Source organism: Cervus elaphus, chromosome 10 (genome assembly GCF_910594005.1).
Source record: "Cervus elaphus chromosome 10, mCerEla1.1, whole genome shotgun sequence".
NCBI classification, from domain to species: Eukaryota; Metazoa; Chordata; class Mammalia; order Artiodactyla; family Cervidae; genus Cervus; species Cervus elaphus.
Window position 1 is genome coordinate 46,798,291 of NC_057824.1, and position 13,385 is coordinate 46,811,675.

The window sequence follows — 13,385 nt, forward strand, 5'->3', positions numbered from 1 at the left end:
CTCTTGTTTCTTGTGGGACCCTGGGTGGGTGGGTCCCCAAGGTTCTTCTCTTCCACCCCTGAGATCCCAAAAGGTAGAGGCCATGGTGGCTGAGGAAGCAGACTCTGGAGCCCCACCTCGGTCTCCTCACCTGGCTCCCATCACGGGGCTGCTGAGCAATGATGCACAAAAGTCCTAGGAAGGATTCCTGGGCCACATGAGTGAACAAGTGCCAACCATTCTTAGTGTGATAAGAATGACTGATACTCAAAAGAAAGGATTGGAAAAACTTTAAAGTCACAAAAGGTCCAGGGGGCAGAAGAAGGGCTTCCAGGGAGATTCTGATAACCTTGGACCAATAGCTCTGCCTCACCCCACTCTCTGGAGGAGCCAACTTCATCCTACTGTTCCCCATGCCTGGGCTGAGCTCTGGGCCCCCAGTTCTCATCTAGGACCATCCTGTTACCAGGAACTTCTGCTGGGATCACACCCGTTGGTGGACTGGGAACCCGCAAGGTCAGGTGGGTCCCTTCCTTAAAAAAAAAACCTGCCTCAAAAAGCAGTCATAGCGGGAGGAAGCCACAAATCAGATGGGGCTCCAACCCCAGGTCCTACATAGCACTGCCCAAGTAGCCCATAGGTCATGCTAACGAGGGGTCAAGGTTATCATCATTAAAACAGCAGCTACCATTCATGGAGTGCTGACCCCATGCCCTCAAGGGACTGGGCGCTTTTTATACATTATATTCTTAACTTGCAGATTAGGAAACGGAGTTTACAAAACTTGCCCAGAGTTACCCAGGTTGGCATATTAAAAAGCAGAGACATCACTTTGCCAACAAAGGTTTGCCTAGTCAAAGCTATGGTTTTTCCAGTGGTCATGTATGGATGTGAGAGTTGGACAGTAAAGAAGGCTGAGCACCAAAGAATTGATGCTTTCAAACTGTGGTGTTGGAGAAGACCCTTGAGAGGCCCTTGGACAGCAAGGAGGCTAAACCAGTCCATCCTAAAGGAAATCAACCCTGAATTCACTGGAAGGACTGGTGCTGAAGCTGAATACTTTGCTGAATATTGCTGAAGCTCCAATACTTTGGCCACCTGATGCAAAGAGCCGACTCATTGGAAAAGACCCTGATGCTGGGAAAGATTGAGAGCGAGAGGAGGAGGCGACAGAGGATAAGATGGTTGGATGGCATCATCGACTCAATGGACGTGAGTTTGAACAGACTCCAGGAGACAGTGAAAGACAGGGAGGCCTGGCGTGCTGCAGTTCATGGGGTCGCAAAGAGTGGGACATGACAGAGTGATTGAACAACAACCCAGGCCAGAGCCGGGCCCAGCTGGTCTGGCTCAGAGCCTCCTGGGAAGGCAGGCCCCACAGGGGCCCGCCAGGCATCAGTGCCTTTCCCTTCTCCGCTTCCAGAACACTTCCTGGAGCAGAGGGGCTCTGTGATGTCTGCTTAACTGAACAGCCATGGCCCAGGTGAGAGGCTACCTGTCATCTATGCTGAGAACACAACAGGGACCGCTGGTGGAGGGGGACCCAGGGTGGCTATTCTTAGCAAGAAGCTGCCTACTCAGCTGTCCTCCCAGCTGTCTCGGCCCACGCAGACCCCCAGGTAATCTCCATTCTTGCTCAACCCCACCCCTTCCAGGGGTCACAGGCCCAGGGACCAGTTGTTTCAACAGCTGCTAAAATCCAGGCCAGGAGCCGGGCAGCCGCACTTGGGTGGCCCAGCCTGTCAGGCACAAACCTTCATCAGATCCTCCACTTACCCCAGGGCAGCTGGCAGCCGCCTGAGCTAGGGAAGGCATAGCAACCCCACAGGGCCCCCTTCCCTCCAGGGAGCCATCCATCACACGCTGGCTGGGTCTGACCAAGCCCTTTCTCAGGTGTGGGCCTTGGTTTCCCCATGGGACTATGAAGAGTGAAGTCAGAAATTGCTAGGGTTCTGGGAAGCACGGACATTCTACAAGCCTCACCTCTTCTCCCATAGGAGCCTGCGTGTGGTCGCAGAGCTGGCTGATGGACTGAGCCTCTGGGGCGGTTCTGGAAGCTCCTTGAAGGCAGGGCCTGGGCCTCCCTGCCCTCTTAATTCCCTCAGGGACCAGCAGCAAAGCCCCAAGAAAGCAAAGAGCGGCGACAGACCTAAACCTCACACCAGCAGCTGATCCTTCCCCAGACTCCAGGCACAAGGGAAGTGACTGCTGGTTTCAAGTTCAAAGTAGAACTTTGATGAAAAGGGTTAAAGGATGTGATGTGGAGGGACAGACAGCAGCTGGTGGTCTGGTCCAACGTGGCGGGGGAGGGGTTGCCCAGATGAGAGTGCTTCCTCTCCTTTTTCAGCCAAGACTTTGGTCCCACCCTCCCTGGGAAGCCATTGCTGTTGTTGTCCAATCGCTCGGTCGTGTCTGACTCTTTACAACCCCATGGACTGCAGCACACCAGGCTTCCCTGTCCTTCAGTATCTCCCAGAGCTTGCTCAAACTCATGTCCATTGAGTCAATGATGCCATCCAACCATCTCATCCTCTGTCACCCCCTTCTCCTTCTGCCCTCAATCTTTCCCAGCACGAGGGTCTTTTCCAATGAGTCGGCTCTTCCCATCAGGTGGCCAAAGTATTGGAGTTTCAGCTTCAGCATCAGTCCTTCCAGTGAATTCAGGGTTGATTTCTTTAGGATGGACTGGTTGGATCTCCTAGCTGTCCAAGGGACTCTCAAGAGCCTTCTCCAGCAGCACAGTTCAAGAGCATCAACTTTTCAGCCCTCAGCCTTCTTTATGGTCCAATGGGCACAGGCATTTTTCACACCTGCTGAATCTCAGCCACCAGGTACCCCATTCGCTGAGCACCCAGTCAAATGCCAGCTCAGCCAAAGGGGTGGGGAACACCAGGACCTCAGCTACAACTCAGCGCCTGGCACTCAGCGCCTGGCACTCAGCACCTGCCAGACCTCCCGCCTGGCAAGAAGGCACCAAGGACATAGGGGCCTGGGGTTGGGGAGAGAGGCTCACTGTGAATGGCGGTGGAAGCACCTCCCTGAACCTCTGCCCCGACAGTCACCCGTTCATTCCCTCACCTCCTGCAAGAAGCCTTCCGTGACTGCTTCACCTAAAAGCCCACCCACCTGCAGCACCCTTTACCTGCTTCATTCTTCTAGAGATCTATCCCATCTTCAAAAAGCGTTATGTCTGTCTTCCAGACTTAAATGGAAGCTCATAATGTGCTGTGTTTCCTCTCTAGCACCCAGGACAGGATCCTGTAAGCAGGTCCTCAGCGCCAGCCACTCTGCCCAGCCCGCACAGAACTGGGATCCACCCAGTTCTGTGCTGGGTGCATGGAATATTCACTTCCCAGGCTGCAGGGAGTCAGACCAGGAACCTGAGGCTCACTCCAGGCAGCTTCCGGCTCACCTGGCCTCCCTCCTGCTGTTGGACCTCCCTGAGCCCTTCCCATTTTCCCTGTGTTTTCAGAGGAAAGCTGAGAACCTCCTTCTCCTTTTAGAAGCATACCTCCATCCCCCTTTGGTCTTCCCTGGGGCCCGCCTCCCCACCACCCCTCTCCTCTCCCCACACCGGCCCTCTGACAGAGGACAGAACCCATGCACACCCTCCTGGCCCACAAAATACCTTCCTCCACCTCACCCTGCTCCTGCTGTCACCCGTTCTCCTTCCCAGAAAACAAGCTTTTCTCTATTTAAATGTTTATTACATGGATCACTCAGGTACACTGCAGAAAAAATTTTAAACATATAATAGTTACTGATTTTTAAAAAAAGGACCTAGAGTTCCATCATATAAACATAATCACAGGTATCATCCCGGGCTTTGTTTTTCTAGGCTTTGTCCTGTATATGTACGTGTGTGTGTGTGTGTACACAGTACTTAAAAGTCCAAAACACCAGCCAGGACGTAGTTAGATATTTTATTACTCATAGACAGAGGAGGCTGGTGGGCTACAGTCCTCTACTCCTCTTGCAGCAGGTGTTTTTCCATCCAGCAGCATCTAGAAGGAAGTGGCTTCCCCCAATGGAACTCTGCTTCCGCATCCCTCTCTGACCCTCAGCTCCTGACCCCCACCTCTGCCCCTGGCTCTGGAAACTTCTGGAAGGATGCCATGTCCTCTTCATTCACTGCAGGAGATCCTTCCCAGCCTTGTGGTGCCCGGCCCTGCTGTCCACGCCCCTCTCAAGGCTCCCTGCTCCCATGACAGCACTGGGTCCCCTCTGCCTCCTCCACTGCAGCCCAACCCCAGTGGTCCTCTCCAATGGGGTGGTCCTCCATCTATCTCTTTCCACCTATATTCTGGCCAGTGGTGTACTGGGAAAGGCTTAACTGATTCTCCAAGAGAAAATAATAGTAATACTGGGTTGGCCAAAAAGTTCATCCTGGTTTTCTGTAAGATGCTACAGAAAAAACCAAATGAATTTCTTGGCCAGCCCAATAATAATAATAATAACCCTGATTTTTAGCCTTTGCCAATTCCCATAGTGTAAATTCTCCCACCATGGTCCATCTCAAGATGCCAGCATGATGCCATTGAACACAGAGTTGGGAAGAGATTATATATAGTACTTCCAATATAGAGTAAGTAACCTCAAAAACAGGCTTCCCTGGTGGCTCAGCAGTAAAGAATCTGCCTGCAATACAGGAGACGCAGAAAATTTGAGTTTGATCCCTGGGTCAAGAAGATCCCCTGGAGGAGGGCTGGCAACTCACTCTACTATTCTTGCTGGGAAAATATCATAGACAAAGGAGGCTGACGGGCTACAGTCCATGGGGTGGCAAAGAGTCAGACTCACTGAAGCGACTATGCATGCAAGCTCAAAAACCTAGATGCTAAAAAATCTTTCTAGTAGCAAACAGTAGTATTTTACCAATAAAACAATAGCAGTATTAGGGGTATAAATGCTACTAGGAGTACTACTGGAAGTCATGAGGTTGGAATATTTATTACCTTTGTTTTTAATAGAATGTGCTTAATTTTAAGTTCACACACAATCTGATTGTTTAAATAAGGGCTGTGACTCTGGCTTGCAAAATTCCTGACAATTTCACAATTGGTTCTCATGAGCCAGCCTGGGCCAGCGCCAGCACACCACTGGCCGTGTCCCAGCCCACACCCTGGCTAGTGGCCCATCTGAGACCCATCTAAATTCTCTAGACCCTGTGAATGAGAGACAGGAAGAGGAGACAGAGAAGGACAAAACCCCTGGCCTGTCTCCAATGCTGGGAGCGGGTGGGCAGGAGGCGAGAGGCAGGAAAAATATTCCTCTTCTGTGGTCAGTACCTGGGAACCCTGCTCCACACTGCGCGCCCCTGTAATCTAACCATCTCAATGCAGCCCTCTCCTGCGCCTTTAGCTACTATTTATATGCTGCCATGTTTCTGCCTTTTTAAAAAAGATGTTAATAAATTCTCCTTGTAAAAGATCCAAGTGATGTGGACACAGTGGGGGAAGGAGAGGTGGGAGGAGTTGAGAGAGTCGCATTGAAACATACACATTATCATGGGTAAAATAGATAGCCCATAGGAATTTGCTATATGACCCAGGGAGCGCAAACCTGGTGCTCTGCGACAACCTAGAGGATGGGGTGGGAGGTGGGAGGGAGATTCAAGAGGAAGGGAACAAATGTATACCTATGGCTAATTCATGTTAATGTATGGCAGAAGCCAACACAATCAGTTCCGTTCAGTCGCTCAGTCGTGTCCGACTCTGCGACCCCATGGACTGCAGCACGCCAACACAATCCTGTAAAGCAATTATCTTCCAATTAAAAATAAATAAATTTTTTTAAAAAGATTCAAGTGACACAAAAAGATGGAGAGTGAAAAAAAAAAAGATGGAGAATGAAGTTGGACCTTAGTCGTTCTCCCCAGTCCAGATCCCCTCCCTGGCCGCCAGACTTGCCCTTCCAGCAGCTGCCTCCTCCTGGATGTCCTCCAGGACTTCACACTTCACATTCTGAACCATAGTGACCCCACCTCTGTCCCCCCTATCTCAGGAGTGCCCCCACCCACCCATTTTCTCAGGCCACTAACCCTCATTGCTCCTCCCCGTTCCTCCCACCTCCCCACTCCCAATTCAGTTATTCATCAAGACCTGGAAATTTCACAGAAGAAATAACTCCTAAATCCATACCTCCCTCAAGGGTCTCAGAGATCCCTTCTGAGATCAAGTCCTTGAGATTTCACACCTTGCCCAGCAAAGAAGTTTCCAGAAGGGTCTCCCAGCCTCCAGTCTCCAGCCCCCAGCTTCAGGCCCTCTTCCAGAGTCATCTGTCCCTGAAGGCAAACCCACCACATCCTCATTTCCCCTGATTCACTTAACTCTCGATTTGGGGATCACTTTCTATGTTAACCTTTGGCTTTTATGAGAAGCCCATGTTACTTGTGTAATAAAGTAAATAATGAGCAATAAAAAACAAAATAGAATATTTGAGAAAGAAAATAATAAATTAGGGAATGTCATCTGCGGCCCGTTCCCCAAGGAAATCATTTAGAAAGAAAAAAACTGCCTCAGTGTCTTGTCATTCACAAAACAAAACTCCCAAAATAGTAAGCAGTTATATAAATTATGATGAAGTCTTGCAGATTATTAAGCATTCTTTAAAAATAATTTTTAAAAAAAAAATTTTTTCTTTCAAGTGACATGGGGAAGTGTTGATGATGTGCTATTTGGTGAGAAAGGGTTCAAGAGGATTCCAAGGCAAAGTACATGGGCATGAATATCTAGGTGTGGGGGAAATGGGAACAGGGAACAGGATAAAAAGGAATCAACTTAAAAAAATCAAGAGAGGCTTTGGAGGGACCCACAGTGGCAATACGACACGAACCAAGGGGTATGATGAAGTCAGCCCTCTGCCCCTGAAAGCCAGAGGGGATAAAGCATATCTGTAAATGTCCCATGGGGCTTCCCAGGTAGTGCTAGTTGTAAAGAGCCCACCTGTCAGTGCAGGAGACATAGAAAGGACGCAGGTTCGATCCCTGGCTTGGGAAAACCCCCTGGAGGAAGGCATGGCAATCCACTCCAGTATTCTTGCCTGGAGAAACCCACGGACAAAAGAGCCTGGCAGGCTATGGTCCACAGGGTCGAAAAGGGTCAGACACAACTAAAGCAAATTAACACACACATAAATGTCCCATAGAACAGAGTTCTACAGAGTGTTAATAGGTCTCATGAAAACAAAACCTTAATCTCAAAATTCAAACAAACTCGAGAAGCGGGGACTTAAGCAAAGCTAAGGTGATTTTGCTGCAGGACTTGTCAGAGCCTTTAATCTGTGAATGAGCAGTGTGATGACTTAGGAGGGGCAATGAATAAGGTGACTACATGATTTATCATCCAAAGCCAGACACTGTGGAGAGAAAGTCAGTGCTATTAATACAGTATCATGCCAAGACTGCAAGCATAAACCAGGGCTGTCCCAGGCAGTACATGGTCACTCTGACCTAAAATTACAGCATTTTTCCTCTCTGTGTCACTTAAGGAAACCCTGCCTGCCCATCAGCCCAGCTCCAGCACTGCTCATGGGCACTGCCACGGAGCTCCATTCTGCCTCGGTATGCACCGTCTGCCACCCAAGCTGCCAGGGTACACGTCTGCACTGCCCCACCCAGAACACAGGTCCTGGGAGGCAGGGTCCACACAGACCACCTCTCCAGCCCCAGAGCCTCAAAACACAGCCTGGCCAAGACCCTGACCTCCCCTCCATGGTGACCCCGAAGCAACAAACATAAATGCCCCACAAGCCCCACAGCAGCTTTCTGCTCCAAGACCCCTGCTCTCCCAGCAGGTACTCAACACAAAGGTCGAAAGGAAGGGATGGGGTCTCTAGAGCATTCCTCAAGGGGGCCAACTTTCCCCTTGCCCACTCCACATCCCATCAGCTCCTTGACAGCACCCACCCATATGTCTCTGGAGAGACCCCTCCCAACCCCCTCTGACCAAGGCAGAGCCCAGCCCCTGCGGCCACCACAGGCCCGGCATCTCCCCTGCTACGCTGTCTCCAGCCATCCATCCCCCGAAGAAGGGACCCTCTACCAGCCCGCTAGGGGCGGGTCCCAGTCCTAGGGATCGCTCAGCATCCTTCCTGAGCCCAAGGGAACTCAGAAGCCCCCTTCCGTTCCCCTTACTCCCAAACCAGGCGGACAGAGCACCCACCCAGCAGACTCGGCTGGGGCCCCAGGGAGACAAAGGCACGGGAGGCTTACCCTGGAAAGAGCAGAGCCAGGTCCCCATGGAGAAGCCCTGTTATGGCCATGCCAGCCACGGCGGGCGGGCGCTGGCAGCTGGGCCCCTGCCCGCCCCCCCACAGCGCTCTCACCCCTCCCCCACCATTCCCGATCGATTCTGGGCAACGTCAGGAGCATCAGGAGGCTGCCCTGCCCCCCGCCCGTCCGCAGTCCAGCCACAGAAAAGCTCAGCTTGGCTTTCCCCATCCTGAGGGCATAAAAAAAGTTTAGGATGTGGTTAGGGGAGGAGAGTGGGAGCGTTGACCTTGAAGGGAGTGTGTGCCGCCCCGGGCAGTGCTGGCTCTGCACGAGCAAGGGCTGGAAGCTCCTGGTTCCGCCCAGGCTTGCAAAGCATCTGGGACAAGTCAGTTAAAACGGGCAAGATGCCTCCTACCCTCCTAGGGGGGACTTCTCAGGTGGCGCTAGTGATAAAGACTCTGCCTGCAATGGAGGAGATGCAGGAGACTCGGGTTCGATCCCTGGGTCAGGAAGATCCCCTGGAGGAGGGCATGGCAACCCACGCCTGTATTCTCCGGGGAGAATCCCGTGGACAGAGGAGCCTGGCGGGCTACAGTCCATGGGGTCACAGGGTGGGACACGACTAAGCGACTGAGCACATACACATACACACACACACCCTTCTCAGGAGCATGCATGCACACACACATACACACATACACCCTTCTCAGGAGCATGCACACACACACACACCCTTCTCAGGAGCATGGAGACCAAGCTGAGAGACACAGACCTCTGGGCGCCTGTATTCTCCGGGGAGAATCCCGTGGACAGAGGAGCCTGGCGGGCTAAACACACACCCACCCACCCTTCTCAGGAGCATGGAGACCAAGCTGAGAGACACAGCCCTCCGGGGTGGAGCGGAGAGGGGGTTGGTGTCTAGGACCAGAGGCCAGCTGTGAAGCTCTATGAATGCCCCATCCCAGGCATGTCAGGCTGGCTCTCTGGAGCTGTCTGGAGCACCCACAGAGTGTGCGGGCATCCGGGCCCCAGCTCAATAAGCCAGACCTGAAAAGTTCTGTGCCCCTTGGGAGAGATCATAGAATAAGAGGTAGACCCCGTCCCAAGTGGGCACTTCTCGTGTGAAGGGAACACCCATGCACGCCCATCCTTGGTCTCCTGTCCCCGACACTCCCAATGTGGGAAAGGCCACAGGCCCACAGGTCACACAGATCTCATCCTAATGCAGACAGATGGCTCCTCCCGCCCTGCCCACCGGCCCCAGGTCTGAGCAGAGTGTGGGACTGGACTCCGCACTCCAGCCATCCCAGCCGCCTTACCCCTGGTGGGGGGCAGGGGGTGCCGGCAGCCTGAACCAGCTTTTTTTTTTCCATTTATTTCTTTCTTTATATTTTTGTAGCTGCACTGGATCCTCGTTGCTGCGCTCAGGCTTTCTCTAGTTGTGGCAAGTGGCTACTCTCTAGTTGCAGTGCACAGGCTTCTCATCGCAGTGGCTTCTCTTGTTGCGGAGCACAAGCTCTAGAGAGCTTGGGCTTCAGTAGTTGTGGCACATGGGCCTAGCCGCTCCACAGCATGTGGGATCTTCCCAGACCAGGGATCGAACCCGTGTCCCCTGTATGGCAGACGGACCCTCAACCACTAGACCACCAGGGAGGACCCCAGAGCCGGCTTTAGATGTGCCGCACAGCCCCAGTCCTGCCACTCTCTGGCCCTGTAACTCTGCGCAACTCAGTTGAGAGCACCAAGCCTCAGTTTTGTCATCTTTAAAATGGACAGAAGAGCAGTTCTTTTCACTGGCTAGTTAAGAGACGTGAAAAGACACCTGCTGCTGGGCTGGCTTGTAACAAAGCAAGTGTCAGACGCCATCCCCGTCTAGATGCGATGTCTCTGGGGCTGGACCACAGTGTGAGGGATGCGAGAGGGGAGAGACCCTCTAAGGACCCACCAGCCCCAGTTGGGGGCAAGGGTAGAAGGACCTCAACAGTGGTTTGTGGTCTATCCCTTCGCTCAGCTGCCCTTGAGTCTCTTCCAGGTCCCCGCAGCCAGTCCTTATTCCAGAGACACCCATGGCCTGGTCTGGCCTGCCCCCAATCTGAGGCTCAGAAGTGGACCCAGAAGGCCGGGGGGTCCTGTGAAAGCCCACCGTGGTCCCATCTGTCCCATGATGGCCCAGCTGCATTGGACCACCGAGGGCTGCTTCTGAGGCTCAGCGAGGAATGTCACCAGCAGCATCTGGGGGCCTGGAGGCCTGAAATCCCCCCGCATCTTCCTCAGGCCCAGGATAGAGCCCCAACCCCCGGGGAAGCCCGAGTCTCGGTGCCCCATCTCCCTTCCAGCCCCGCTCCTGCCCTGGCCCACTCACAGCCCTCCAAACACCCCTGGAGCTGCTCTCCGTCCATTCTAGTCCTCAGAGACTTCAAGACTCAGAATCTTTGCCGGGATGCCCTTCCCCTGACCTCCGCTGGATGGCTTCCTGCTCAGCAACTCAGATCTTCCCAACCAGTGTCACCTCCTGAGCATGGATTCCCCCCCGCCCCTGCCTGATCTGAAGCAGCCGCAGGGGTTCCATCCCATCTGGCTGGGCCTCCCTGACCTCGGGCCCCACCCGGCTCCTGGCCCACCGGTGGGTCCCAGACTGCCATCCTGCGCTCCTGCCCTGCCCAGCTCTGGGCCACCTCCTGGTACGGGAGACCCCCTCCCACGTCCCCCTCCACCCCGGCCATCCTCTCCGTGTGTCACCACTCTGGGAACCGACGCAGGCTGGGGTGGGCTGGGGCATCGGTCCAGGCCCGGCCCTTGGCAGACCCTCTGCCCAGAGGCTGAGCTCATACTTTGGGAGGCTGCCACTGCCCTGATTCCCAGAACAACTGCCCCCTCCAACCACTGCCAGGCTCCAGCTTCTGCCAGACCCTCTCTTGGCACCCCAGGGCCCACCCCCAGAGTCCTAGCGTCCCCTGGGGACGGGCACCTCCAGCACCTGGGAGAGTGGATGGCCCTTCCATGGTATGGGTGAGGGAGCCCATGGGCCAATAGGAGTTGGGGGGGCGGGCACTGTCCTCCCCTGCTGCTGCCCCCCATCCCAGTTCTGCGGGGACCCTTGTTATGAGACCTGCAACTGTGCCAAAAACGCCTCCCTCCCCCTCTCACAGGGTCTTTGCCCCGGCCAAATACTCCCTCCCCCAGCCCAGGGTCTGTGTCTCTCTGACCTGCAAAGGCAGCAGGTGCCAGAGCAGGAAGGAGGGCGGCACCCAGCGCAGCTGCCCCCTTTGGCCGCCAGCGTGTCGCTCGCTGGGGGACGTGGCTCTTGATCAACTGGGCACTCATGGAGTGGCACCGCTCTCCCAAGAACAGCTCCCCTGCGGAGCTGGGGTCCAAGCAGTCAGACCACCCAGCCCTGACCCTCAGGGGCTCCCAGACCAGGGTGACCAGGAGGCAACCAGCAGGCCCCACAGTGTGGCCCGATCCCCTTCCCTCCAGGGGCTATGATGATGGAGCCATTCAAGACGACGGCAAAGATGACTCTGCCTAAGCAGGGGGCACGTGCCACAGAAGGCAATGAGATGCCCAGCAGTCAGATGCAGGTTTGGATACAAACCATGCCTTAACTGCCTGAAACAACACGTGCAATAGGAAAGACCAGAAGGAAATAGAGGACGATGGGTTGGGGGGGGGTGGGTATGATTAGGTTAAATGGAGGAGTAATGGGAGTTCCTTCTTTTATTACTCAGATCTTTCCGTAATGAGATTATGGATGGATGAAAGGAAAAGAAATTACTCTCTAATGAGCCTTGTGCCTGCAGGCACTTCACGTTTATTAACTCAGTCGATTCCATGAGAGAAATGTTATTATCCCATTTGCGACTCTGAGAGGTCAAGTAACTCTTCCAAGTTCACACAGCAGGGGCAGAGCTAGGAGGGACGTGAGAGCTGGATCACTGCCCTGTCTAGATCAGAGTGGAGGCAAGGAAGAAAGAATCTAGAAGGTGCTACGGGCTCTCGTGACGAGGGAAGAGGGTCAGCGAGGGGCCTCACTTGGGCCCTTCTCCAATCACTGTGTGTGTGTGTGTGTGTGTGTGCACACGCAAGCACACTCAGTTGTGTCCGACTCTTTGCAACCCCATGAACTGCAGCCCACCAGGCTCCTCCATCCATGGAATTTTCCAGGCAAGAATACTGGAGTGGGCTGCCATTTCCTTCTCTAGAGGATTTTCCCAACTCAGGGATCGGACCCACATCTCTTGTGCCTTCTGCACTGGCAGGAGGGTTCTTCACCTGCTGAGCCATCAGGGAAGCCCTCTCCAATCAAGGGGCTACACAAATCCCGCCACACTAGACCAAGCTCAGCCCCCCTGACGCCTCTGTCCAAGCTCTTCCTCCAGACCCCATGTCACCCTCCTTCACATTTACATTCCTCCAGCCTCCAGGCTGAGTTCACTCACACTTCCTCCAGGAAGTTCTTCCCTGCAGCCCACTCATGGTGGTCAGTCCCTTGACCTCTCACAGCCCTGGCAGTGAGTGCAAGCAACCTCACCTGGGTGACCACATGCCTCCTCACCCATCTCCCCGATCCCGTTCTTAACCCCTGCCACCCTCTCTCCAAGACTGAAGGATGCTTAGCAACACCCAGATGTTCTCTGCTATAATAACATCTTCCAACAGGTTCCATCACACTTAAACCCAGTCCCCCTGCCCTTCATCACCTACCTCTGCCGCCCTCCCCAACCTCATCTCATACTCCTCATTTCCCAATGCCTTATATCATATTCCTTTTGATTGAAAACTTCCCAGCAGCTTCCCACCATTAGGATGGAAGTGAAGCTCCCTGTATAACCTCAATGTGTCCCCCGCAACCAGTCTACCCCCATGTCACCGGCACACTTCCCACTGGTCATATTGTAGCCACACTCACTTTTTCCCCCCTCCCTTATACTCACCATGCTCCCTTCTGCCACTGGGCCTTTGCACGTGCTGTTCCCTCTGCCTGGAATGCCTTCCCCTCCTCATCTAGTAAACTGTCACCCTCAGACCTCAGCTCACACATGCCCTCCTCAGGGAAGGTTTTCCTGACCTTCAGGACCATGGCAGGCACCAGTTACAGGACCTCACGATACTCAGCACTCTGCCCCCCACCAGGCCGGCAGTCCCCTAAGGGCTGGGACCCCAGTTTTGCTCAAAACGAGAGCTCCAGCGGTTA

At 53.9% G+C, this 13,385-nt stretch overlaps 1 protein-coding gene across 2 annotated transcripts in view; it reads right to left on the reverse strand.

The window, feature by feature from the left end:
• CLIP2 (CAP-Gly domain containing linker protein 2) overlaps window positions 1–13,385 on the reverse strand; it is a 75,269-nt gene that overhangs the window by 38,754 nt on the left and 23,130 nt on the right. The gene's annotated exons all lie outside the window — the stretch shown is intronic.